Raw genomic sequence first — 15643 nt, forward strand, 5'->3', positions numbered from 1 at the left:
AAATCAATAAGCCAATAATGCTGAAGGGAAGTGAGAGTAATATCCTCAAGAAGCAGGTATGCCCCATAGAATTTGGGGAATAAAGGGCCTCCAAGTGGCAGAACCTAAACAAAAAGCCAACAGGTGAAGGAGTGTGAGAAATACACAAATTCCCAGGACACGCATCAAAGCACATAGTATAGGATGGCCCCAAAGCTGAGAGACCGCAGATAAATAACTAGCGCAAGTCCGCCTCACAGGGATGATGAGAGAATTAAACGAACTGATACTCACAGAGCATTTACAGCAAAGCCTGATAACAGGGTAAAAACCAAATAACTGTTGACTGGTATTATTATTACTCAACTTAAATCTCTCATTACTTATTTTCTTCATTTTTTATCTTAAATTTCAAAATCCTTGTGATGAATTAGCTGAAGAAAAATTGAACTCTAAAAACTACATGGTGCAGGAGCTCCGAGCGGTCATTTACTCTGATTGTGTTTCCCTTTCTCCAGCAGGAAGATGCTCCCGATTGAAACTGTATCAAACCAGTTCCCTTTGTAAACTTTTCCCCACTCTCTCTGTAGGGTTAAATGCTTTGTTTGCTTATAATTCTTGAGGAGTCTTTTTTTTTTTTTTTTTTTTTTTTTTTTTGAGACGGAATCTTTCTCTGTTGCCCAGGCTGGAGTGCTTTGGCGTGATCTTGGCTCACTGCAACCTCCGCCCCCCAGGTTCAAGTGATTCTCCTGCCTCAGCTTCCCGAGTAGCTGGGACCACAGGCGCCTGCTCCCATGCCTGGCTAAGTTTTTTGTATTTTTAGTAGAGACAGGGTTTCACCATGTTGGCCAGGCTAGTCTCGAACTCCTAATGTTAGGTGATCCACCCGCCTTGGCCTCCTAAAGTGCTGGGATTACAGGTGTGAGCCACCGCGCCCGGCCGAGTGGCATTTTGAAAACAACAGACATGACCACTGTTGTTTTCTGCTGCACAGTAGTGACGATGTGGAAAGAAGGCTGGAGGTGCACACATGAAATTCATGGCAGAGCCACACAGGAGGGGTGGAGAATGGGTGCCGAGCAGATCACGCTGCACAAGTCCCTGTGTCACTGCAGGGTTCTAATCAGAGAGTGGCTTCGTTTGACTTATTTTTATAAAAATCACTTTCACATCTGTTTGCAGTCTGATTGGGTGAGGATGACAAGCGAATAATCAGGGTGAGGATTTAGGAGTCTACTGATGTAATCTAGGTGGGAAGTGACTATGCCCAGACTCAGCTGAGGAAAGTGCACCTTGATGGAAAAGCAAGTTTTGAGATCTATTTTTAAGAAATAAATGACTCACAATAAGTAATACTTCCTTTAGAAAAGAAAGGAAATTATCTCATCAGTACTTCAATTTTTATATATTTTAGCTGCATATTTTATTCTATTGTCTATACAGAGGACCTAGTTTTACTTCCCATTATTTGAAAATAGAAATTGATGACTACTTTGATCTTATAAATGACAATTTCTATCATATATACATATCCAATATATACTTATCTTAGAAATAATATATAATATATATATTAGTTGTTATTTTAACATATTTCCAAGTATTTACAAGCAATGATACTGTAAATACCATGGCTTGGTTGGTTGTAATTTTATTTGACTGGAATGAAAGAAAAATTAGAATGCCTTACAAAAAAAATTGAGTGTTAAGAAAAACTAGCATGAATAAATGCTAAATATTTCAATTAGGTCACACTGCGGCATAAGTTTTAGATTTAAAATGGCCAATTTTAAGTCATTTCAGTGCATTTCCTTATTAATAGATTCAAGAAGAGAAACCTATATGGAAGACACTTAGTAAGTGAGATACTTAGAACTTGCAATAGATTGAGAAGAAATGTGTGTTTCAGGATAGTAAATGCTACTTCCTTTTGGAGGCCTGGAATGATCTGAAATATAATATCTATTAGCAAGCTAAGCAATATAAGTATTTAAAGAATAATGCTGAAAGATACTATGAAGCTCTTATTTCAACAATGGAGGACTAGTCTTACCCTTTGGGAGTTAAAAGCTAAACAAAATTATGTTAAAAAAGCTAGAAATCTAACTTTTGGTCATTTTAGAATCACCCTATGAATTGGAAAAGTAGTGTGATAAATAGCCTCTTCCTGACCTCACTATTGCTACAGTTACTAACTAGAAAGCAGAGAATAGAGTAACTTACTTAACAAAAGCTGAGGGTCAGTCAGTGATCTCTTCTGGCACCTCTGTAAACAAAACCAGAAGAGAAATCACAGCAGTTTCTACCACATGCGAGTTCTTAAAAAAAAAAAAAAAAAAAAAAAAAAAAAGAATGGAAGCATATGGCAGTCAGTAGTATTTGTCTTAGTCTATTTAATATTGCTAGAAAGAAATACCTGAGGCTGGGTTATTCATAAAGAAAAGAGGGTTATTGGCTCTTGATTTTGCAGGCTGTACAAGAGGCATGGCCGCGTCTGCAACTGGAGAGAGCCTCAGCCTCCTCAGGCTACTTCCACCCACAGCAGAAGGCGAAGGGGAGCTGGCAGGGGCAGAGGTCACAGGGCAAAAGAGAAAGCAAGAGAGAGAGTAGGGAGGTGCCAGGCTGTTTTTAACAACTAGCTGTCGGGAACTAATAGAGAGAACTCACTCATTCCTTGAGGCTTGCACCAAGACATTTATGAGGGATTCACCCCATGGCCCAAACATCCCCCACCAGGACACACTTCCAACACTGGGGATCACATTTCAACATGAGGTTTCAGGGTGACAAACATCCAAACTATAAAATATTCCTTTCAAGATGTAAACATGTTAGTTTATTTTTAGGGTCTATCAGTCTACGGGATGTTAGAATGCTAGCACCTCTAATAATTTATTGTCTAGAAATGCCAGAGAAAAGTTAAAAGTCAACTAATTCAGATCAATCTATTGCATTAATAATGAACATATTATAAATTTGCACGTTACTATTTGGAAATAAGTTGATATAATGCCTTGAAGATGTCACCTAGGGCTGGGCATGGTGGCTCACGCCTGTAATCCCAACACTTTGGGAGGCTGAGGAGGGCGGATCACCAGGTCAGGTATTTGAGACCAGTCTGGCCAACATAGTGAAACCCCATCTCTACCAAAAATACAAAAAATTAGCCAGTGTGGAGGTATGCACCTGCAATCTCAGCTACTCGAGAGGCTGAGGCAGGAGACTCACATGAACTCCGGAGGCAGAGGTGGCAGTGAGCCGAGATCACGCCATTGCACTCTACCCTGGGGGACAGTGCAAGACTCCATCTCAAAAAGAAAAAAAATAAATGCCACCTAGAAGGAAAAGGCCAACAAATTGGTTTACCTCATAATAAAAACTATGTTTCTTATAATGCACTAATTGATTTACTTCCATCAATAAAGACCCAAGTGGTCCAACCTTTCACACAACATCAGAAGACGATATTAGAAATTAAATTTCAAATGAGTTTAGAAAACATACGCAAAATATTTAAGAAAATAATCTGCTGGAAGATAGCCGTGGTGGTTATTTGGCCATTTCCTCAATGCACATGCTGATTTCAGGAAGGACGCTGAGAGGCTGAGGAGCACATCAGAACTTTGGACAAACCCACAAGGGTAGGGCGATACATTCAGGAGCTCCAGCCTGCTGAGGGAGATCTGCTAACCCTTCCCAGGACTTTAGGTCAGGCCAAAATGAACTAAACTCACATCTCAAGGAAATTCTTTCATATACTACAACATGAATGAATCTGAAGGATGCTATGCTAAGTGAATAACCCAGTCACAAAAAGACAGCTTCCATTATATAAGCAGTCAGACTCACTGAACCAGAAAGCAGAGCAGTAGTCAAAAAGTTAGGCGCTATAGTTTGCTGAGAATGATGGTTTCCAGCTTCATCCATGTCCATACAAAGGACATGAACTCATCATTTTTTATGGCTGCATAGTATTCCCTGGTGTATATGTGCCACATTTTCTTAATCCAGTCTATCCTTGTTGGACATTTGGGATGGTTCCAAGGACAAAAAACCAAACACCGCATGTTCTCACTCATAGGTGGGAATTGAACAATGAGAACACACAGACACAGGAAGGGGAACATCACACACTGGGGACGGTTGTGGGGTGGGGGAAGGGGGGAGGGATAGCATTAGGAGATATACGTAATACTAAATGACCAGTTAATGGGTGCAGCACACCAACATGGCACATGTATACATATGTAACAAACCTGCACGTTGTGCACATGTACCCTAAAACTTAAAAGTAAAATAATAATAATAAAATTAAAAAAAAAACTTAGGAGCGAGTGGGGAAGGGAGAATGGGGGGAGTCGTTGGTTGTTGAGTATGGAGTTTCAGTTTTCCAGGATGAAAAGCGCTCTGGAGGTGAATAGTGGCAATGGCTGTACAACATTACACATGTATTTAATACCCCCTAATACACTTAAAAATGGCTAACATGATAAATTGTATAGTATGTGTCTCTTACCACAGTAGAAAAAATTGGAGGAAAAAAACTGAATTCTTGATTAAATTAAGATGAGATCAGTTCACCAGAGTTCCTGATTAACTCCTGAAAGGAAAGCTAATCTCTAAAGGAAAATATCATCCAAGGTTGCAAATAATTTATAAAATCTTAATAGTCATTGACCAGCAAAAATGATGCATAACCAGAAATTGGAGGAGGTAAGATGATATGATATTCAAATAAGAATAATGTAAAATGAGAGCACACTCACAGAGCATCCAGATAAAACTATTATCATGCCGGGTGCAGTGGCTCACGCCTGTAATCCTAGCACTTTGGGAGGCTGAGGCAGGCAGATCACAAGGTCAGAAATTCGAAACTAGCCTGGCCAATATGGTGAAACCCCATCTCTACTAAAAAATACAAAAATTAGCTGGGTGTGGTGGCGTGCACCTATAGTCCCAGCTACTCGGCAGGCTGAGGCAGGAGAATCACTTGAGCCCAGGAGACGGAGGTTGCACTGAGCTGAGATCGCACCATTGCACTCCATCCTGAGCAACAAGAGCAAAACTCCATCTCAAAAACAAACAAACAAACAAACAAAAAACAAAGAATGATGAATACAGGAAAAAGCATCAGAGACACAGGGTACCAGTGAGGGGTCTAAAGTACATGTAATTGGTGTTCCTGAAGAAGAGGGAGAGTGCAGGCAGAATTCACAGACATGGGGATTACTATATAAATCCCAGGCTGGACAAATAAAAAGAAAATTATATCTATTCACTTAGAAATAAAAGTGTTGAGGGGGTGCAAAAAATATAACTTCACAAATAATACATTACCAAAAATTAAACTGACACCTGACTTCTTAATGGAAACCATGTAAGACTGACGTGACATGATGTACTTGAAATCACCACATGGAAGGTCAAAGATGCTGGAAAAAATAAGAAGAAACAAAAGTGGAAAACAAAGCAGTAATAACCTATGTCACAACCGTAGAAACATAGAAAAGCTATTGAAGGTCCTTTAATTTTCTGAGAATAAGTACAAGAAATAGCTCATTAGGATTTGTTAAGTCAGAGGTTCATGTTGGAATCTCCAGGGTAACACATGAAGTAATATTTGAAAAGAGTGTAATTTCTAATATACCAGAGATTAACATTAGAATTACAAACAATACTCTGTCACCTCAAAAGAAGGTCATAAGTAACAGAAATAGAAACAGAATATTCGGAAGAAGTAAAAGAAAAACAAATGTGAAGAAAGTATATTAAACACAAAGATATCAAGTCTCATATTAAATATAAAAACTAAGATTATCAGACTAGATTTTTAAAAAATCATGTACTGCTTTAAAGAAATACCTAAATTTATAAGGATATAGAGATGGTGGAAGTGAAAGAATGGAAATCGATATATAAGAAAAACACAAGAGCATAAACCAAAAAATAAATAAATAAATAAATAAGTTCTGGATGTACCATAATAATATACTACACAAAGATCAAACAAAGTAGATGTTATTATGCATTATTAGAGATAAAGTTGAACATTATAATAATAATGTTTGAAATCACCAGACAGATATAACTGCTCTAAATTTTGTGTGCACCTGGTAACAAGCTTCACACTACAGAAAGAGGTAATCTATAAAACTCAAAGGAAATATTTTTTTAAATCCTAACTGTACTAAGGGATTTTCATGTCTCTCTCAATATCAAATAGTCCAATCCAATAGCAATTTCGAGAGCACTAAGGACTTACATAGCATGATTTCAAAAGCACACTCATTGATATTCAAGCAGCACTATGCCCCCAAACTGTAGAATACACCTTGTTTTCAAGTGCACAATTGACCATGTTGAATAACAAAGCAAGCCTTGACAAATAGACAAGATTGAAATCACATAGAGTATGACACCTGATGAAAGTGCAGTTAAAGTAGAAATCAATCATTAAGAAGAAAGACGAAGAGTAGGAGGGGAAGGAGAAGGAGAAGAGAAGGGGAAAAGTAAACAGCTTGGTCTTCATTTTCCCCGCTGACTTCCCATCCTATTATCCAGAGGGAATGCTGTCAATTATTTTAGATTTGCTTATTTTTCTTTGAACCTAGAGTTTTGTTTTCTTCACATCCTCTAACAGATCTATACAACGGCTCTCATTACAATTCTTACAGAGTCCAATGTGTCACTTCCTTGGAGAAATGACTGATTCTACTGCAGGGGCAGAGGAAATGCAAGATGAAACTGGAGCCAAGAAAAGGTGTTTTTTAAACACCAAGAAAAGAAGTGTTTAAAAAAGACAGAGAGAGAAAAAATAAAAGATCAATGCATTCAAAATGACAGAGGAGCCAACCTGAAAGAGCTTAGCTACCAAATCATGATACTACTGGATTTTAACACAAAGAGTACAACCCATATCTGTGAAGCTATGCTGATATAAGTAAACCATAGCATAAATGATAAGTGGGGGGAAAGGGGGCACATCTTTCTTATAGAAGAATATCAAACAGTAATTATGGGAGGAATGATGGAAATAGAAAGTCACCATCTCTGTGGTAAGCTGACCAAAAAACCACAAACTCAGCCTAGTCATGAGAAAACATTAGGCAAACCCAAATTGGGAGACATTCTACAAAATATCTGACCATCACTCCTCAAAAGTTTCAAGGTCACGAAAGCTAAGGAAAGACTGGGAAAGGGTCATACATGAAAGGAGACTAAGGAGATAGAAGCAACTCAAGGTAATATGGGATCTTGGATTGAATCCTGGAAGAGAAACATCAGCGATTTTGCAAAATCTGGGTAAAATCTTTATTTCAGGTAGTAATACTGTACCAATGCTAATTGCTTAGTGTTGATAAACAGACCATAATTTGTTATATGTTAACATTGTGGGGAAGCTGAGTAAGGGATATACGAGGACTCTAGACTTTATTTGCAACTCTATAAATCTAAAATTATTTCAAAATAAAAAAATGAAAAATAAAAATCAATAAATATAATTCTTCAAAGGTAATATCATAAATAAACATGTGATGGTTTCAGGAGAGTCATAGTAAGGGTTTGTCCGTGGAGTTTCTGATGAAGTTTCTCTTTCTCTCATAGCCTGGATTTTTGGATGGAAATTGTTCTCCATACCCAAGAGAAATCTGGGAAGAATATGCTGCAAAACTTGCACATTTAAATTTCACACATGGTATTAATACTCTGAAATTAATTTTTTGTAATTTGTTTTATATGATAACTAGTGAAAATGACATAAATATATTTATAATATAAAGTCTTATATTTTTATTATAAAATGTAAATCTATCTATATTTTACAGATAATTAAAACATAAATGAAATAGTATCTACCTAAATTTCTCATTTGCAAATGTCAGCATTTTATGAATTTATGTATTAGGTAGTAAAATAATATATTCATTATTCTAATTGCCTATTCTTGTTATTTATATTACATATAGATTGTTCTTTTCAGATACCCAAGGAATATTTCTGTGATATCTTATATTTAGATTAATCAATTGTCTTTTTTAATCTATTTTTGCAGTTGAAAAACTGAATGAAAATATTGATTCCTACATAGAGAAAGATTCTTTATGGGAATAAAACTCAGATTACTTTCTTAAAGATATTGGAATAAAATCTGTTTTTATAATGATATGGGGAAACATTACATGTGTAAGTGGAGAATTTTTAAATTAATCAAAACACAGAAAAAATAAAAATTATATTTTGAGGTTTATGAAGATAAATTCATTCATTTTGAAGAGTCATGTAATACACCACTATTTTCTCATAATTTAAAAGTACTAACTTAAAAATCTAAATATGTAGATCATGTACAAAACACTTTCAACCACTTTGACACTGTTTCAGTATTAATCACATTATTAAGAGCATATTCTTCAAATAATAGTTACACTGATGTTAGCAACATAATTTTTCTTTGGATTGTTTATATAGATTGTATGCACATTTGTATATGTAGAATCTCAAAATATTTTTTAAAAACCCTCAATTGTGTAAAAAACCTTTCAATAAATATGGATATTTTAATCTTGATAGCGTCAGGCCTCTGAGCCCAAGCTAAGCCATCGTATCCCCTGTGACCTCCATGTATATATCCAGGTGGCCTGAAGTAACTGAAGAATCACAAAAGAAGTGAAAATGGCCTGTTCCTGCCTTAACTGATGACATTACCTTGTGAAATTCCTTCTCCTGGCTCAGAAGCTCCCCCACTGAGCACCTTGTGACTCCCACCCCTGCCCGCCAGAGAACAACCCTCTTTGACTGTAATTTTCCACTACCTACCCAAATCCTATAAAACAGCCCCACCCCTGTCACCTTTCGCTGACTCTCTTTTCGGACTCAGCCCGCCTGCAGGTGAAATAAACAGCCTTGTTGCTCACACAAAGCCTGTTTGGTGGTCTCTTCACACGGACGCGAGTGAAAGATAGTAAACTAGAACTAATTTTAAAAGTCAGCTAAGGAGGTCAGCAAAGTAATATCCATATTTTTTTCAAACTTGTATTAAAAGTTCAAGATGCAATATTTTGAGGGACCGTATTTTTGCTATATCTTTCAAAACACACATGTGCACACATACAGAATTAGCATATTTCAGTGACATATTTATATTTATGTTGTTTAAAGATAATGCCTGATATAAGTAATATCTTGACAATTTGGGAACCACCACCCAAGGTTTAAACTTTCAGTAAATCACAAAGTGTAGTTACAAGTTATTGCATGGAAGCTTTTAACACAGGTATTCAAATATGAGCACTAATAAAGCCACGACATTTTTTATTTCTGTATTCTCTTGCAAAGGTACTGTAAACACAGACATAAATTACAAATGCTATTTTTGGGGATTTTTCTGGTTGAAATTTCTATTAGCATCACTGTGTTTGGGATGTGATATTGACAGGCATCAACCAAGGAAGCTGTCCAGATGTGTGGCTTCTTATAAGTGCTTTGTGGGGGTCACTGATCGTTTTTGTTTTAGTTTGGTTTAACTATTTCAGAGCTGGTTAGCACGTGGCTTCTGTCTATGTGATCCCAAATCTAACATTAGATAACCTCTTTGTTGAGGACCCTTAGTAGTAATTGTTCTTGTTTTGCATGCCCAGCTAGTGTCTACATTCAGCAGGAGGTACAAGAAGAACTGAGGCTCCTCCATTTCCACCATTCATCTCAGAGTTAGTTTCAGGAAAGCCCTTGGCCTGGACAGCTGAAGAATCAGCACGTTCCGGCCCGGACTTTGTGGACAGATCTGCCTTGCAGACAGAGCTCAACAGACCCCCAAAGGGCTGTGCCTGAGAAACGTTTGTAATAAGACCAGCTCGTACCCTGCCCACTTTTTAGCATAGCCTGTTTCCCAGACTCCCCTGTTGTGCCCCAGGAAATGCATTGCCCTTTCCTTAGGTCCTGACTTTTTAAGCACAGAGACCAGGGACGCGGTGTCATCTGAGGTACTCTCTGCTTCTTCAGCCCATTCCTTCCACTTGCTGTACACTGAGGTTTCGAGTGCCAGAGCTCTTAATACTAAATTCACCAACTTTTATAATCTATACCTTATTATAAGGTATTAATAACATAATATCCTCACCTTAAGGATGATAAAGTGTGAGATATGGCAAAGTTTCTCTTCAAACAGCCTGATCAGTCCTTCACTCTTTAATTTCCAGTACCTCTCCCCTTCTCTTTCCCCTTCCTTCCTCCCTCCCTCCCTCCCTCTCCCTCTGTCTTTTTCTCTTCTCTTCTCTTCTCTTCTCTTCTCTTCTCTTCTCTTCTCTTCTCTTCTCTTCTCTTCTCTTCTCTTCTCTCTGCTATTACTACATGGCCAGGCATGCCACAGCACCAGTGTTGTTATCAGCACTGGCTCACATTCCTTTCCTTATTGGGGAAAAGACTGACTCTGTAGCTTGCCACAGACAACCCCTTCCCCCTCTCCCTTCTCTCCCTTACGTGCCCACCTTATCTAAAAAAAAAGTTTAAATATTTAGACAATCGGGTCTAGCTTAGATCATGAGGTCCAACCCCAGCCAATGGGGAAAGGGCACAGGGGCAGAATTTGCGTCAGGAATAAAAACTTTCACTCTCTTTGTTCTGAGTGCTCTCCTGGTGACTGGCCATATGGGATGCACCCCTCTGCGCAGAAGGAAATTTGCTTTGCTGAGAAACCCTTTGTCTGAGTGTTCATTTTCCTTATGACTCCAAGCTCTATTTCTAACATAGAGTTTATGACAAATTCCTCATGCACATTTACTGCAAATGTTAATCCATTTTAAATGCAGTCAATACAGGGAAGAATAATTGTCTTTAAGTGTTTTTATTGTGCATATCAATGACAAAGGTCAGTAGCAAAAATTAGTTTTACGTAAATTTTTCTATTTTTTACTAGTGATGGTTTTAAGTCTAAAAACAATTTTACTCTCCTCCCTAAAGGACTCTAATCCAAGTAGACAATGATTTCTACACCCTGTCAGTAAACACAATTTTTAAAAAGTTTTGTAAGAAAATATGTCAGTCTGAAAGAGATAACTGTAAGGAGAAATATTTAGTATACATAATTTAAAATGGAGCAGCTAAAATATGTTTTTATAGAGATATTGTATATTGCTTGTTTAACTTTTTATTAGGTATAGCATTTTTGTATTTCTAACATTAATAAAACAAATGTTAATAACATTATCATCACATACAAAGAATTATTACCGTCATTTTTAAGATAGTTTTAAATAATATTTTTATATGCTACTATCCCTGGATTATAAGACCATAACTTAATTTAATGTAATTTTGTTCAGCTGTATAACCCTGGACAGCTACCCAACTTCTCTTTTCCTTAGTTTTGCTATCTGGAGAAGGAAGATAGAGAAGGAAGACAGGAGGCCCTGCATCAAAAGACTGCAGTTAGAAAAAAAAAAAAGTAACATAAAAAGCACCAAGAAAAGCATCTGACACACATTGAGCCTCAAAGAATTGTCCATCATCATCACTATTGTTTATGCTATAAAAGCCCATTTATCTTCTATTAAAGAAAGAAACAATTATTCTGACTCTTGTTAAGTCAGGAAGGCCGGGCATGGTGGCTCATGCCTGTAATCACAGCACTTTGGGAGGCTCAGGCAGGCAGATCACCTGAGATCAGGAGTTCAGCACCAGCCTGACCAACATGGTGAAACCCCCTCTCTACTAAAAATATAAAAATTAGCCTGGCCTGGTGGCAGGCACCTGTAATCCCAGCAACTCGGGAGGCTGAGGCAGAAGAATCACTTGAGCCTAGCAGGTGGAGGTTGCAGCGAGCTGAGATCACACCACTGCTCCAGGCTGGAGATCGCTCCAGCCTGGGCAACAGAGCGAGACTCTGTCTCAAAAAAAAAAAAAAAAAAAAAAAAGATAGTCAGCCAGACTTTCCTCAGAACCACAGAGATGAGTATAGGGATTTCCTCAAATACAAAAGGAAACATTGGGATTTACAGCCAAGGAGCAGGATAGGGGTCATGGGACAGAAAATGACCAAGAGGAAAATCAGGGGTGAGTAGGATTCTGGCTAAACAAATCTGAAAGGATTCTTGCTGCAGGCAGGCCAGGGTGATCAGACACAATTTGGGGGATGGGAGGGGATTAGGAATTTGACTCAATATCCAGGGTGATGTAGTTATCATAGGTGTGGATACTTCATAAAGTGACTTAGCAGGATCTTTTAAACCTGGGTGATGCGGGCCTGACAAGGACAGACACTGGAGGCCCACATGAGTTTTTCTTTTAACTTATGAAAAGCTCATTGCTGTTGGTTGCAATAGATGTAGTTTACCCAATCTACATTTTTATCAACTGTCACCCCCAAAATATTGACTCAAATCCTGAAGCTATTTGATTTCGGGCTTTAAATTGATCTGGTATTCCCCGTGGGACTCCAATTGCGTCTCAATAGACGCGAGCGTCAAAAGACCCATAAGGGGCTTCTCTCGCTTTACAGTGTCTTATTTTTCCTCCTTCTGGCTGATGAAATGCCAGGGTGAAAGGGATAGCCAAATGGACTAAAGCACAAGTGCCACTCCAGTTATTCAGCAGAGTGCCCAGTAAAGGCCCAATCACAATACCACCACACATCTGCTCAGGGATGAACAAGGGCTGACTGATTGATAATCTCTTGAAAATTCTTAAGCTCACTGTATCCCTTCAGGTCTCCAAGGAACACTAAGTTTTCTCCCTGTCATGAGAGACACGAAGTGAACTTAGAAGCTGGATGGCCCTCGGGGCCTGACCCACAGGGTGCCAGACTTCAGGATATAGCAGAGAGAGCTTGGCATGACCTATTACTCCAGGCTGTAGAATCCTGGAAAAGAGCTATCATGCAGCCCACACCTGGTCAACTGGAGGACCACCCTAGTGGAAAGGGGACAATTTGGGCCTCTGGCCTGCCATGTGCACAAGCATAACATTTGCTTTTGTTTAACGTGTGGACAAATATTTGATCTATTCCAACCAGGCATTTGCATCTTGGTATCCTGTCTTAATTGCCAAAGTTTGTTTTACCTCTTTAACTTCTATGATCCTCTAGTTAAATGAATGTATGGTTTTAGGAAATTACAAAAACCAGTTGGGGCAGTCCATCCTTGCTCTTTAGTGGTTCACAGAACATTGGACCAACTATGACATAAAAGCTCTACATCGTGGGGCAAGGCTCCTGGTTGACACTGGGGTCTTTATTGAATCTCCCCGGATTAAATGGTTCCAATTTACTAATGCCCAGTCTGAGGAGAGTCAGGAGGGAGAGAGGTACTTTTCTGAAGTAGATAGCTGTCTTTGACTTGGCGAGTCCCCACAGGGTATAACAAGGCAAGCATTAAATGCAATACTTTGAGGTGAAATTGACTTGGTTATGTTAATAACTAGATATTCAGCAGTAGAGTGAGGAAAGAAGAAAAAGTAATAGAATAGATGAAAGAGTTAAATTTTTCTTAGCTTTAGTTTGGTAGGGTTTTCCCCTGGGACTGTGGCCCACGACTCTGGAGGGCATGGCGCTTTGACTCGGGTGTGATGATTCTATCCCTTTTTCGCTGTACGAACAGCAGTCTTGGTAGTTAGCAGCACAAGGTAGGGTCCTTCCCAGGCTGGCTCCAGTTTTTTTCTTTCCACCTTTTGATTAGAAAGTGATCTTCAGGTGGCTGGGCGCAGTGGCTCACGCCTGTAATCCCAGCACTTTGGGAGGCCAAGACGGGCGGATCACGAGGTCAGGAGATCAAGACCATCCTGGCTAACATGGTGAAACCCCGTCTCCACTAAAAACACAAAAAATTAGCCGGGCGTAGTGCCCGGCGCCTGTAGTCCCAGCTACCTGGAAGGCTGAAGCAGGAGAATGGCCTGAACCCGGGAGGCGGAGCTTGCAGTAAGCCAAGATCGCACCACTGCACTCCAGCCTGGACAACAGAGGGAGACTCCATCTTAAAAAAAAAAAAAAAAAAAAAAAGAAAGTGATCTTCAGGCTAGTGCTTACATTACTAATTGTCTTTGTCTCTTGGTGGAATTCTTTCTCCCAAACTAGACAAGAACTGAGGATTCCTGCACTTCCAGGTAACAAAGGCAGAGTCTTTGTCACTCCTTGGTCAAAACTGGGCTTCCTAACGTAGCACCTATATTCCTTTCTGGAGGCTGCTGAAACAAATTGCCAGAAATGGGGCAGCTTAAAAAGGAGAAATGTATTCTTTCACGCTTTCAGAAGCTGGAAGACTGACACCAAGGTGTCAATAGGGCTACATGGCCTCCGAGGGTTCTAGGGAAGAACTTTTCTTGCCTTTTCTGGTGTACAGAGGATGCCAACACTTCCAGGGTTTTCCTGAGTGTTGGTCGCATCACTGTGGTCACTCCCTTCCTCTTCACGTCAACTTCTCTGCTCTGTGTCCCTCTACTGTGTGTGTCTCTCATGAGGATGCGTGCCACTGAATTTAGAGCCAACTCAGATAACTCCCTATTGCATATTTCCAAATTCAGTGCAGAACTGAATTTTAAATGCTGTGTTTCATTTTTTTCCAGTTTGCAAGGTTTCCTTTTTTGTTATAAAATGAGTTAATAAAACTTACTAAATTAACCCAATTACGCCAAATACTCTAAACATATTTAAAGTAAATGCACAGCATTCAAAGATAACAAATATTTGAACATAAGTTGTTTGCAGAAGCCTAAGTGATATATTTAAAACTTTTTTCTGCATCATTTACTCCTAATAAGAGTTTGGAGCTAAGAAATCCAGAGCTTTTAAAAGGTCCACTTCCAACCTCTCCCATGTTCATCTAATTGTAAACTATTTTAGGTTATTTTTGTTTCAGAGACAGATATTTAATGTTGTAAGAAATGGCAGTCATGATCCAAATGGAAATATACTTAAATCACCTTAATTGAGTTGAAACATCCAGCTACTGGGAATTTTCATGTGGAATTTTCCCAGGTAAAGAAGCACAAATTGTTCAAGTGCTTGAAATTACTTTTGTACTTTCCCTCACTCATGAAGTTTTTGTGTCCTTTTTTCCCTAGTTTTTTTTGTTTGTTTTATCATCTTCCCTTTCTTTCAAACTAACTATAGTCGGAACATAATTCTTTATTTTAGTCGGAACAATAAGAGAATTCATGTAAGCGCATCATGGGAAATCTCTTATCTTGAGAAATAGTTTACACCACCTGCCTTTTGCAATCAGATGCATTTCTTGCGTTTCTGACTGAGCTCCATAAACTCATCTGTAAATCTGGCTAAGGACATTCCATTTCAAGCATTACCTTAATGTAAATAGTGAGCAGGGATTTCTTTGTAATCTACAATGAGTATGCAACAGAATGCAGATTTCAACCTCATTTTTTCTTTTTTCTGACTCGAGAGATAGATTATCTGCTATGTTCTGTGCTATTCATTTAAAAATTAAATATTTCTAAGTTGAATTAAAATATAAACAACCTGGGACATACACTGCTTATAAGAAATATGCCTTAAGCAAGATAGAACCAGAGTTAACAGCTAATCTACACAAGGCGAATATCAATTTTTAAAAAATGAATGGATGACAATATTTATATCAGAAGAACACATGATTTAATATGTCAAATAGGGTTATATTTTATTAATAATGTATACAATCACAAATATGAAAATGGCAAA

General features: G+C 38.4%; 1 long non-coding RNA gene across 1 annotated transcript in view; it reads right to left on the reverse strand.

Moving 5' to 3' along the window:
• Positions 1-10169, reverse strand: part of LOC104007222 (uncharacterized) — a 36605-nt gene extending 26436 nt beyond the window's left edge. Inside the window, exon 1 of the long non-coding RNA XR_001719271.3 lies at positions 10097-10169. This is a non-coding gene — a long non-coding RNA (uncharacterized LOC104007222). The remainder of the gene's footprint in view (positions 1-10096) is intronic.
• Positions 10170-15643: the final 5474 nt, after the last annotated feature.

The sequence above is a fragment of the Pan troglodytes genome, chromosome 6 (assembly GCF_028858775.2).
Source record: "Pan troglodytes isolate AG18354 chromosome 6, NHGRI_mPanTro3-v2.0_pri, whole genome shotgun sequence".
Classification (NCBI taxonomy): Eukaryota; Metazoa; Chordata; class Mammalia; order Primates; family Hominidae; genus Pan; species Pan troglodytes.